We start from the raw sequence: 12,865 nt of genomic DNA, 5'->3' as shown, positions 1-12,865 counted from the left end.
GGACAGGGAGTGGGTTCCCCTTTCCAGACCCTGCCCGGGGACGTGCCACTCCTCAGGGTTATATATGGAACCTCTCGGACAGGGACAGGGAGTGGCTTCCCCTTTCCAGTCCCTGCCCGGGGACTGTGCCACTCCTCAGGGTTATATATGGAACCTCTCGGACAGGGACAGGGAGTGGGTTCCCCTCTCCAGACCCTGCCCGGGGACTTGTGCCACTCCTCAGGGTTATATATGGAACCTCTCAGACAGGGACAGGGAGTGGATTCTCCTTTCCAGACCCTGCCCGGGGATGTGCCACTCCTCAGTGTTATATATGGAACCTCTCGGACAGGGACAGGGAGTGGGTTCCCCTTTCCAGACCCTGGATGGGGACTTGTGCCACTCCTCAGGGTTATATATGGAACCACTCGGACAGGGACAGGGAGTGGGTTCCCCTTTCCAGACCCTGCCCGGGGACGTGCCACTCCTCAGGGTTATATATGGAACCTCTCGGACAGGGACAGGGAGTGGCTTCCCCTTTCCAGTCCCTGCCCGGGGACTGTGCCACTCCTCAGGGTTATATATGGAACCTCTCGGACAGGGACAGGGAGTGGGTTCCCCTCTCCAGACCCTGCCCGGGGACTTGTGCCACTCCTCAGGGTTATATATGGAACCTCTCAGACAGGGAGAGGGAGTGGATTCTCCTTTCCAGACCCTGCCCGGGGATGTGCCACTCCTCAGTGTTATATATGGAACCTCTCGGACAGGGACAGGGAGTGTGTTCCCCATTCCAGACCCTGCCCAGGGACTTGTGCCACTCCTCAGGGTTATATATGGAACCTCTCAGACAGGGACAGGGAGTGGGTTCCCCTCTCCAGACCCTGCCCGGGGATGTGCCACTCCTCAGGGTTACATATGGAACCTCTCGGACAGGGACAGGGAGTGGATTCCCCTTTCCATACCCTGCCTGGGGACGTGCCACTCCTCGGGGTTATAGATGGAACCTCTCAGGCAGGGACAGGGAGAGGGTTCCTCTTTCAAGTCCCTGCCCGGGAACTCGCCCCACCAGGGTCAGGAACAGTTACTACCCCTCAGCCATCGGGCTGTGGAACAACACAGGATAACTGCACTCACCTGCTGTCTATAGAGATGCTCCCACAACAAATCATCGTACTGGGCTATCTCAAAATGAGTGAAATAAGAGGTGGTTTGACAGAGACAGATCGCATTCCTGTCTCAGAATTAGAGAAATGCAATCTCACAGGATATTTACAGTGGAAGGGCTGGAATGATGTTTCCCATAAGGTGTGGAACCAGTGCTCACAGACTCAAAATCCGAGGACAACTCAGCAGGACTGAGATGAGGAGAAATTTCCTCACCCAGAGTGCAGTGAATCATTGCAATTATCTCCACAAGGTTTCTAAATTGAGTGGACATATCCTGGGGCTCAGCGGTGATGGAAAGTTGCAGGAAAGTGGTGCTGAGGTCAAAAGTCAAGCATGTTCTGAGTGAAGGGAAGAAGAGTCGCAGGGGGCCGAATGGCCACGCCTTCTCTAGTTCTGATTTTCTGAAACACGAGTTTACCTTTGCGCCTCACTGTTTCTTGTCCTGTCAGATTGAACAGGGAGCGCTGAGAGCACCGGACATCTATCGGCAGCCGCTGTGGTTATTTCATGTTCTCGTTGTTTATTTGCATTGGCGAAGTTTGTTGACTTCTGCACTCTGGTTGATCTTTCAGTGATCCAGATATAGTTACCGTTCTGTAGCTTTGCTCTGTATGTTTGTAGGAGTTGTATGTGGCGATTTATCTGAACTCTGATAATAAAATTTACTTTGAACTTTGAGCCTCGGGGAACTTGCTTTGTTTCTGAGATCAAACTGTGACTGACAGCTCCAGCTCCCAGTAGCAGCCCGTCATCGGACACACTCACAGCCAATCAGAGAACAGCACTGGGAGAATCTTGCCTCCATTGGCTGAGGTGTGTCAGTGGGCGGGACGCTGAGCGGACCGAAGTTTGGAATCGGGAACGAGTGGACCCGGTGAGAGACCCGAGATTGGGAGCAGCTCCCCGGGTAAAGGCTGCAACAGCGGCCGGAGTTTTGAATCCTTCCGATGGCGGAGGTGAAGATTCGGGCGGAGATTCCGTGAGATGTTTCAGCCACACAGAGGGAGCCCGGTCTTTCCCCGCCGTGGATCGGGGCCTATTGTCCGGAGTTTCCTCCCAGACCTGTCTCCTGCTGCTGGGATACGGGAGCTGGCCCGCAGCGGCTGCCGACGGAACTCCGGTGCTGTGAGCGCTCTCCTGTGCAAAAGGACAGGCTGAAGGCCCAGGGAGAACCAGGCACAAAGGTAAACTCGTACTTTAGGAACAAATAAACAGACGCCCCTTGCGTCTGTTCCGCCTTTCACACAGAAATGCCTGATCTTTGACCTCAGCGCCACTTTCGCGCAACGTTCCCAGTATCGCAGAGCACCAAAATTTGTCCTTCGAATTTAGAAATCTTGTAGAGAAAATTCCAAAGATTCACTGCCTTCTGGGTGAGGATATTTCTTCTCATCTCAGTCGTGCTGAGGTGAACTCGGATTCTGTGACCCCAGTTCCTCACCACAGCAAAAGGAGACATATTTCTCTAATTTTGAGACAGACCCTGCCAGTACAGTCTCCGAGGACACTACCTCACCTCCTAAATCAATCTGGGAAATCTCTTCATTCCCTTCATCCCACAGGCTGACTCTGGGAGGGAGACCAGACCTGTGCACAGTGTTCCATGTACGCTCTCACCAGGACCCCATATACCTTCAGAGGAGATCTTTATTCTTGTATTCAAACCTTCCTTCCCATTCAATGCTCTTCATTTAATATCGAACTCAAACAGTGAACAGACACAACACAGCCTCAGCCATGAATTTAAAGGGCAGGTGTTGCAACAGTTTGAGCTTCATACCGGGGGCCACGGAGCAAGCAGGGTGTCACAAAGGGAGGAATGTGGGAGTGTTGTATGTCTGAGCCCAGCTGTGTGTGTTTGTGTATCAGAATCAGGTTTAATATCACCGGCAAATGTGTTGAAATTTGTTCCTTTGTGTCTGCAGTACATTGCAATATTTAGTAATAAAAACTACAGATTACAATTAGAATGTGTAAAATTATATTTAAAATGTAGTGCAAAACGAGACGGAAAATACTGAGGGGATGTTCATAGGTTCTTTGTCCATTCAGAAATCTGACAGTGGGGAAGAAGCTGTTCCTGAACCGGTGAGAGTGTCTCCAGGGTCCTGTACATCCTCCTTGATGGTAGCAATGAGAAGAGGTCATGTCCTGGGTCATGGGGGTCCTTAATGATGGATGCCCCCTTTTTGAGGCATCATCTTTTGAATGTGTCCTGGATGCTGTGGAGTCCAGTGCCCATGAAGGAGCTGGCTGAGTTTACAACTTTCTGCAGCATTTTCCAATCCTGTGCAGTGGCCTTTCCACACCAGGCAGTGATGAAACCAGTTAGAATGCTCTCCACAGTACATCTGTAGAAATTTGCAAGTGTCTTTAGTGACAGACCGATTCCCCTCAATCTCCGAATGAAATATAGCCGATGTTGTGCCTTCATTGTAACTGCATCAATATGTTGGGCCCAGGATAGTTCCTCAGAGATGTTGACAGGCAGGAAATGGAAACTGCTCACCCTTTTCACTTCTGATCCCACAATGAGGACTGGTGTGTGTTCTCTCAACTTCCCCTTCTTGAATCCACAATCAATTCCTTTGTCTTCATGATGTTGAGTGCAAGGTTGTTGCTGTGACACCACTCAACTTGCTGATCTATCTCACTCCTGTACTCCTCCTCATCACCGTCTGAAATTCCAGCAACAATTGTTGTGTCATCGGCAAGTTTATAGATGAGCCTAGACACACAGACGTGGGTGTAGAGAGAGTAGAGCAGTGGGCTGAGCACGCATCGTTGAGGTGTGCCAGTGTTGATTGTCAGCAAGGAGGAGATGTTATTTCTGATCCACACAGACTGTGGTCTCCTGGTGAGGATCCAGTTGCAGAAGGAGGTACAGAGGCCCAGGTTTTGGAGCTTGTTGATTACAATTGAGGGTCTGATTGTGTTGAACGCTGAGCTGTAATCAGCAGCCTGACTTGTGTATTGCTATTGTCCAGGTGATCTAAGCGCTGAGTGGAGAGCCAGTGAGATTGTATCTGCTGTAGACATGTTGTGGCAATCGGCAAATTGCAGTGGGTCCAGGTTCATGCACAGGCAGTTGAGTCTATACATGACCAAACGCTCAAAGCACGTCATCAATGCTGTGTGTCTGTGTGTGTGCGTGCACGCTTGAAACAGTGATCCCAATTTGATTCAGGAATCTTTCCTGTAGCTGGGGTACCTCAGAAGAGGGGTCATAGTCATGGGACGATCATTCTGATCAGAGCCAAATAATTTAGCCAGTAAATGCTGAACCTTTAGAAATCACAAATCACACGTGTGTTTGAGAGAGTATTTACAGATTTAATTGTAGAATTCAAAATTTACCAAGTAAGTTTATTCTCGAAGTACACGCATGTCACCATGTTCAATCCTGAGATTGTTTTTTTTCGGACAAACTCAGTAAATCCAAGAATCATGTTTGAATCAATGAAAACCCGAACCCAACATTGTAGATAAAATACAATGTGCAAAAAACAACAGACTGTGCAAATATTAAATTGAAAATAATAAGTAAGAAATAATTATCATGAACAGGAGATGAAGAATCTGCGAAAGTTTCCTTTGGTTATAGGAACAGCTCAGTGATGGGGCAATTGAATTTGAGTAAGATTATCCCCTCTGTTTGAAGAACTTGATAATTGAAGGGTGATGACAGTTCCTGAACCTGGTGGTGTGGGTCCTGAGACTCCTGCACTTTCTTCCTGATGGCATCAGTGAGAAGAGATCATGTGCCACTTGGTGGGTTCCTTGATGATAGATGTAGCTTTCCTATGACAGCGCACCAGAGAAATGTGCGCAGTGGTGGGGAGGGTTTTACCCGTGATGTACTGGGCAATATCCACTACTTTCTGTTGGATTTTCCTTTCAAGGGCTTTGGTGTTTCCATACCAGGCCATGATGTTACCACTGAACATATTCTCCACACACATCTATAGAAGTTTGGCAAGGTTGTAGATGTCATGCTGAATCTTTGCAAGCTTCTAAGGAAATGGAGATGTTGCTGTGCTTTCTTCGTAATTGCACTTCCATGCTGGGCTCAAGACAGATCCTGGAAAGTGATGACATTGAGGAATTTAAGGTTGCTGACCCTCTCCGCCTTTGATCTCTGATGAGCACTGGCTCACGGATCTCCTGTTTCCTCCTCCTGAAGTCAAATAATCAGCTCCTGGCTCTTGCTGAAGTTAAATGAGAAGTTGCTTTAAGACCATACGATATAGGAGCAGAATTAGGCCATTTGGCCCATCGAGTCTGCTCCGCCATTTCATTTTAGCTGATCCAATTTCCCTCTTGGCCCCAATTTCCTGCCTTCTCCTGGTAGCCCATCATGCCCTGACCAATCAAGAAACTATCAACCTCTGCCTTAAATGTACATGAAGATTTGGCCTCCACAGCTGCCAATGATTCACGATCCATAGAGTCCATAGATTCATTACTCTCTGGCTAAAGGAATTCCTCCTCATCTCCATTCTAAAGACACCCCTCTATTCTGAGGCTGTGTCCTCTGGTCTTAGACTCTCCCAAGATAGGAAACATCCTCTCCATATCCACTCTATTAATCCTTTCACTATTTGATATATTTCAAATAGGTCTCCTCTCATTCTTTTGAATTCCAATCAACACAGGCCCAGAGCCATCAAATACTCTTCATATGACAACACGTTTAATTTGGGAATCATTTACGTGAATCTCCTTTGGACACTCCCCAGTTTCAGCACATCTTTTCTAAGATAATGTGTCCAAAACTGCTGACAGTACTCCCAGTGAGGCCTCACCAGTGCTTACAAAATTTTCAGCATTACATCCCTGCGTTTATATTGCATTCCTCTTGAAATGAATGCTGACATTACATTTGCCTTCTTCACCACAGACTCGATCTGCAAATTGACCTTTAGGGACAATTTAGAAAATAGTCAGCCCTGTCATTTCTGCTACCAAAGTGCATGTTGATACCCTTTGCTGACACTGTATTCCATCTGACACTTCTTTGCCCATTCTCCACATCTGTTGAAGACCTTCCATAGCCTCTCTATTTCCTTAAAATGACCTGACCCTCAACCATCTTCATATCGTCTGAAAACTTTGCAGCAAGGTCATTAGTTTCATCATGCACATCACTGACACTTAACATAAAGAGTATCAGTCCCAACACAGACCACTGTGGAACCCACTCGTCAAGAGGCTCCCTTTATACCCACTCTTTGCTTCCTCTCAAACAGCCATGGCTCTGTCCATGCTGGAATCTTTCCTGTAATACCATGGGCTCGTGGGTTGTTAAAGCAGCTTCATGTCAGGCATCATGTCAAAAGCCGTATGAAAATCCAGGTGAACAACATCAATCGCTTCTACTTTGTCTATCCTGCTTGTTATTTCTTAAAATAATTTCAACAGGGTTGTCAGGCAAGATTTTCCCTTCAGGAAACCATGCTGACTATGGCCTATTTTATCTTGTGACACGGTACTCTCAGACCTTATAATTAATAATCGACTCCAGCATTTTCCCAATCACTGAGGAGAGACTGACTGGCCTATAGTTTCCTTTCTTCTGCCTCTCTCCCTTCTTGAAGAGTGGAGTGACATTTGCAATTGTCCATTCTTGCCAAACTATTCCAGAACCTTGTGATTCTTGAATGTTCATTACTAATGGGTCCACAATATTTTTAGCCACCTCTTTCAGAACCCTGGGGTGTACACCATGTGGGTCACGTGACTTATCTAACTTGGCCTCTCAGTTTCCCAAGAATCTTCACTCTGGTTCTGGTAACTTTGCAAACTTCTGACTCCTGACACCTGGAAATTCCACCATTATGCTGGTGTCTTCCTCAGTGAAGACAGACACAACATACTTATTCAGTTTGTCTGCCATTTCCTTGTCTCCCGTCACTGCCTCTCCAGCATCGTTTTCCAGCCACCCGAGACTTTATAATAGATAAAAAGTGGGGTGCGTGTGCTTTACTCACCAGACAAATCTGAAAATGTAACTCACCTGATGGATTATATTTGAGAGGCAGCAGATAGAATGAGAGAAGTGGGAGAGCAGTTCCACAACGATAACCCCTCAGGAAGCCGTTGGCCATTTGGGACTCTGGGAGGATGGTGGGATACTGGTTTACATTGTACAGTTCCACAATGATAACCCCTCAGGAAGTCGGTGGCCATTTGGGACTGTGGGAGGAAGGTGGGATACTGGTTTACATTGTGCAGTTCCACAATGATAACCCCTCAGGAAGTCGGTGGCCATTTGGGACTCTGGGAGGATAGTGGGACACTGGTTTACATTGTACATTTCCACAATGATAACCCCTCAGGAAGCTGGTGACCATTTGGGACTCTGGGAGGATGGTGGGATACTGGTTTACATTGTACAGTTCCACAATGATAACCCCTCAGGAAGTCGGTGGCCATGTGGGACTGTGGGAGGATGGTGGGACACTGTTTTACATTGTACAGTTCCACAATGATAACCCCCCAGGAAGCCGGTGGCCATTTGGGACTCTGGGAGGATGGTGGGATACTGGTTTACATTGTACAGTTCCACAATGATAACCCCCCAGGAAGCCGGTGGCCATTTGGGACTCTGGGAGGATGGTGGGACACTGGTTTACATTGTGCAGTTCCACAATGATAACCCCTCAGGAAGCCGGTGGCCATCTGGGACTCTGGGAGGGTGGTGGGATATTGGTTTACATGATGGAATAACCATTGGAGCAATAATAACACCAACAATCTGATTCTGATTCTTGTGCTCAGTCGGGAGCCAGAAAAGGAGGAGACATTAGGGTTCTGGGTCCTCATGGGGAATAGACGGGGTAAAAGGGGAAAGAAAGCCCTGAGATCTGAAGCATTATCGCCTTAAATACATCATTCACTTCGTAAGTCCTGATAATATTAGATGTCTGTTGTCATGGGACAACAAAGAGGAGGGAATGGGGGAATAGGTACTGAACTTTGCATTTTATTGTGAGTATTTGATGAGACAAAATGGAGCTGCACAAACCCCGGAGTGCTGAGCTAGTAAATGCAATATATGTAGGTGACTAAAGTAGCCGGAGGAAACGACAAGAAATGTGCTTACTAGAGGAACTCGTGACTGCAAACACTGAACGCTGTGCAGAAATGAGGAAGTAGCGGAGACGACTCAACCGGAGATGGCAGCAACAACAAATGTATCGGGAACACGGAGCTCGCTGGGAACAGTAACTTCGTCTCGTTCTTATGTACAGAAGGAATATTTTGTAAACGCTATGTTTGAAGTCCCCTCCCATCTCTGGTGAGAATGGAGGTGAACTTACCCCCTGCAGGTAATAAAGAATAAAGCTGCTTGATGAAGAAACACTCAGTGTTGGGATTGTGTTCTGTGAGTCTCAGCAGAGAGACACTTGACAGGGGGTTAAGGGTGAAAGATGGGGAGTTTACGGGGCACATGAGGGGATACCTCTTCACTCAGAGGGTCACAGGAGTGTGAAATGAGCTTCACCCACCCACAAAACGTCTGCCCCCGAATGAGGTGGAGCCCAAATGGCGGGACCCTCAAATGAGCTGCTGCCAACCGGAGACCGGGGTCTTCGGGCTGGTTTGTTGCCACCAGAGAACATGATGTGTGCCCCTGGTGATGGACACACTGACGGTAGGTGTCGGCGCTTGGGGGGGGGGGGTGGGCAGTGTTGTACTTGTACGGGTGGGTAGAGATATCTCAAAGCTAGTAGATGCCAGTCAAGGGCTCGCCCTTTATTCTGGGAGGTTTTGGTACCAGTTGTAACGGGGTTTACCCGACGGTGCAGTCTGGGAGTTCAGGGACTGGGCCGTCTCCAGTGCCAGTACAGTCACTCTCAGCTGAGCCTGGAGTGGGAGCAGGGACGGTTCCTGTTGAGATACGGACATGAAGGTCCAAACCCAGGGAGAAGCCATTCTCAAATTTCACCAAGAAACAATCAGGCCAAACAACTTCAGGCAGAACTGGTCAGGATGACAAACAGACATCAGTACACAGAAATGACAACTTTTAAAATCAGAAATAAACCAATGTAAAAGCAAATTTAAAACCAGCTCCTTTGCCTGAGGATGGGTGGAATGGAAATGGTCCCGAGGCAAAGGAGGTGGTTTCACACCGTCTGCACGACTCAGTCGCCCCATTGAAGGAGTGGCAGTGGCGATTGAGTTCGCACTGAGAGGGGGATTGGACACGGAGGGACAGGCCTGATGAGGATCGGTTTGATTGCCGAGGGGATCTGCTGTCTTGTCTTGTGGACTGGCCACTCACGGCTTCCTCACCGGCTCAGACACTGAAAGCCCGTGTTTACCTGCCCCCCCCCCCCGGTTCCAGCCAGTCTCGTCCCCCGGGGAGATGAAAGAGAAAGTAAATTCACCCGCTTACAACTGGACAATGATGTGTGTTAATTATTTGGAGAATGCAGATCAAACAGTTAGTGAGGTTGTGGATGTCACCAAAACCGGTGTGTGGAGAAAGTGAGGGTTGTCTAAGGTTACAGTGGGATCGAGACCAGTTGGGAAAGTGGGCCGAGGAATTGCAGGTGGATCTTAGCTGTCACTCAGAAACAGTTCTTCAGGGGGTCAAAGACGACTGAGACACGAAAGAGAGCTTTTCTTGGGCTCCAAATTCAAACAGAAGACTGGTGCACTCGTTCATCTCGTTTGAAGGTACCACGGCAGAATATAAGTTGTTGCTCCGCCACCCTGAGGGTGCAGTCATCAATCAGGAGCAACTTCGCACCATCCTCCACAAGTGTGACTTACCAGTCAGCAAGCATTTTAATTCTTCATTCCCAGTCCTGTTCCGCCTTGTCGATCCATGGACTCCTCTTGTGCGAAGATGAGCTCCCCTCCCCCCCCCCCCCCCCCCCACCCCAGGGTGGAGGAGCAACACATTATATTCCGTCACATTATATACCCTCCAATCTGATGGCATGAATATCGATTTCCACTCAGGAGAACAAATTACCGTCACCCTCCTCTATGCCCCACTCTGACCTTGTACTTCTTCTCCCCTGCCTATACTCCTGCCCTCTCTCTGGTCCACTCTCCTCTCCTATCAGATTCTTTATTCTCCAGCCCACCCTTTCTTGACCTTCCCCACCCACCCGGCATCAGCTTCCAGCTCGCCTCTTCCCCTCCCCCACCACATTTTTATTCTGGCATCTTCCCCCGTGCTTCTCTGCCTTGCAGAAGGCTTTCGGCCAAAAAATCGCCGTCTGTTTATAATTTTCTATAGATGCTGCCTGAGGTGCTGAGATCCTGCAGCGTTTTGTGTGAGTCGCTTTGGATTTCCAGCATTTGCAGACTTTCTCCTGTCAGTTCCAGAAATCGCCGTCCGTGACCAGACGATCACATGCGCATGCGTATGGGTCCCTGGGAGTTTCGCGCGTGCGCACGGTGGACAAAAGGCTCGGAGACTCTGCTGCAGGTAGGAGCGGGGATCTGGGCGGATTATTATCGGTACCGGCGTCCAGACCGCGACTGAAGTCCAGTTACTGTCAGCTCCGTCCACACCTTTCCTCCGCACCCCGGGACAGTCCAAGTCCTTTCCCTCTCTCTCTACGAGGGCTCCGGGGAACTTTCTGCTGACCAGCGAAGGAGCTGGAGCCGTGGCGGATAGATGCGTCTCTTTTTCGTGGGGGTTTCTGGGTAAAGAGGCAGCCATAGATGACAGGGCCTGCGTTTTCCCCGTTAGAGAGATAGATAGATACTTTATTCATCCCCATGGGGAAATTCAACATTTTTTCCAATGTCCCATACACTTATTGTAGCAAAACTAATTACATACAATACTTAACTCTGTAAAAATATGATATGCATCTAAAATCACCCTCTCAAAAAGTATTAATAATAGCTTTTAAAAAGTTCTTAAGTAGTTTACTTAAATACATTGAGTCCTAACCCCGGCATCTCCACAACTGACCTATAGAACATCTTCAGCATCTCACTACAAACATTGAATGACGCCTACCTTCTAAGGAAGTACAGTTGACTCTGTGCCTTCCTGCACAAGGCATCTGTGTTGGCAGTCCAGTCTAGCTTCTCGTCTAACTATACTCCCAGATACTTGTAGGTCTTAACCTGCTCCACACAGCAGGACTCCGAGTTATATTGGAAGTCTGATGTGTACAGGGTGAACAGGACCGGAGAGAGCACGGTCCCCTGCGGTGCTCCTGTGCTGCTGACCACCGTGTCAGACCTACAGTCTCCCAACCGCACATACTGAGGTCTATCTGTCAAGTAGTCCACTATCCAATCCACCATGTGAGAGTTAGTCCGTAGGCCGTATTTGGAATCGCAAGGGAAGGGAACGGGAGTACATGGATCACTCGGGCACCACTGAACACTGAGGAACTAACCTTCCAGTCAATGAAAATGTCAATTTTTACTGCATGAAAAGAAGGAAACAAAATCCTTACATCAGTTTTAGTCCTTGTGGAAATCACCTTTGTTCCATCTTGATCTGGACCTTTCCACCTGTGAGAACATGTTTAGTACCATTCGCTTTGAGTACATAATGATACCAATTACCTTTGGCCTGGGTAACAAGTGACCTGTAGCATTCTCATCACAAATATGCCACACTCCAATGAGAACGAGGACTGCCCTCCCCATCATGTTCATTGGCATTGCCTCTAATGGGCTCTGCACCGTCAATCACCTGTGCAGAGGGGCAGAGTAATTTGAAACTCTCCAGGGTTTGCCGGGTAACATCACATGCTCTTTGTAGTGCTGTAGCACATGACCAGAACTTGAACTAATACCAATGTTTTCTCTAATTTATTTTTCTCACAGCGTTTACACAGCCTGAAAACAGCACGGCAACAACAAAATACCAGCTGTGCAGCAACAAAGGCTCTCTGTGTGGGAGCATTTCAGTTACTGCGCAGCTCAGAATAATATGGGACAGAGAATAATACTAATGGAAGGAATCAGACTGGGCCAAGTCACAGATTGAATGTCCCATTCTCACACAGACAGGAAGACTGTCGGGGAAATCGATGGACAGACCAGTTGCTGGCACCATGAACAGTTAGAAGGTGAGTTTTTCCCCAAACTTGGGTTGGTCCTCGCTGTAACAGAGTGATGTCAGAGCTCAGAAAGGAGACTAAAATTATCTCATAATATATCGGCTGTGAAAATTAATCAGATACAGGAGCAGAATGAGGTTGTTTGGCCCATCGAGTCTGCTCCACCATTTCATTACAGCTGATCCATTTCCCTCTCAGCCCCACTCTCTTGCCTTCTCCCCATATCCCTTCCTGCCCTGACTAATCAAGAATCGATCACCCTCTTCCCTAAAATATACCCAATTACTTGGCCTCCAGAGCAACTCATAACAACAAATTCCACAGATTCACCACGCTCCAGTTAAAGAAATTCCTCTTCATCTCCATTCTGAAAGAACAAAGCTCGATTTTGAGGCTGTGTCCTCTGGTCTCAGACTCCCCCACTCAAGTAAACATACTCTCCACTTTTCAATGTTCGATAGATTTCAATGAGGGCCCCTTCATTATTCTGAACTCCAGTGAGTAGAGGCCCTGAGCCATCAATTGTTCTTCATCTGACAAACCCTTTAATTACAGAAATATTTTTGTAAACTTCCTTTGAACGCTCTGCAATGTAAGTACATGAGTTCTACTTAAGGGGCCTGAATCTGCTCTCAACAGTCCAAGTGAGGCCACACTTTATAAAT

At 48.0% G+C, this 12,865-nt stretch overlaps 1 protein-coding gene across 1 annotated transcript in view; it reads left to right on the top strand.

Annotated features, from left to right (window-relative positions):
* Window positions 1-12,865, top strand: part of LOC140722679 (uncharacterized) — a 66,081-nt gene that overhangs the window by 4,005 nt on the left and 49,211 nt on the right. The window contains exons 2-3 of the mRNA XM_073037384.1: window positions 10,489-10,597; window positions 11,965-12,209. The gene's annotated coding sequence lies outside the window, so the exon portion shown is untranslated. The remainder of the gene's footprint in view (window positions 1-10,488; window positions 10,598-11,964; window positions 12,210-12,865) is intronic.

Source organism: Hemitrygon akajei, unplaced genomic scaffold (genome assembly GCF_048418815.1).
Source record: "Hemitrygon akajei unplaced genomic scaffold, sHemAka1.3 Scf000083, whole genome shotgun sequence".
Taxonomy (NCBI): domain Eukaryota; kingdom Metazoa; phylum Chordata; class Chondrichthyes; order Myliobatiformes; family Dasyatidae; genus Hemitrygon; species Hemitrygon akajei.
The sequence above is the reverse complement of the archived record's forward strand: the minus strand, read 5'-3'. Positions and strand labels throughout refer to the sequence as shown.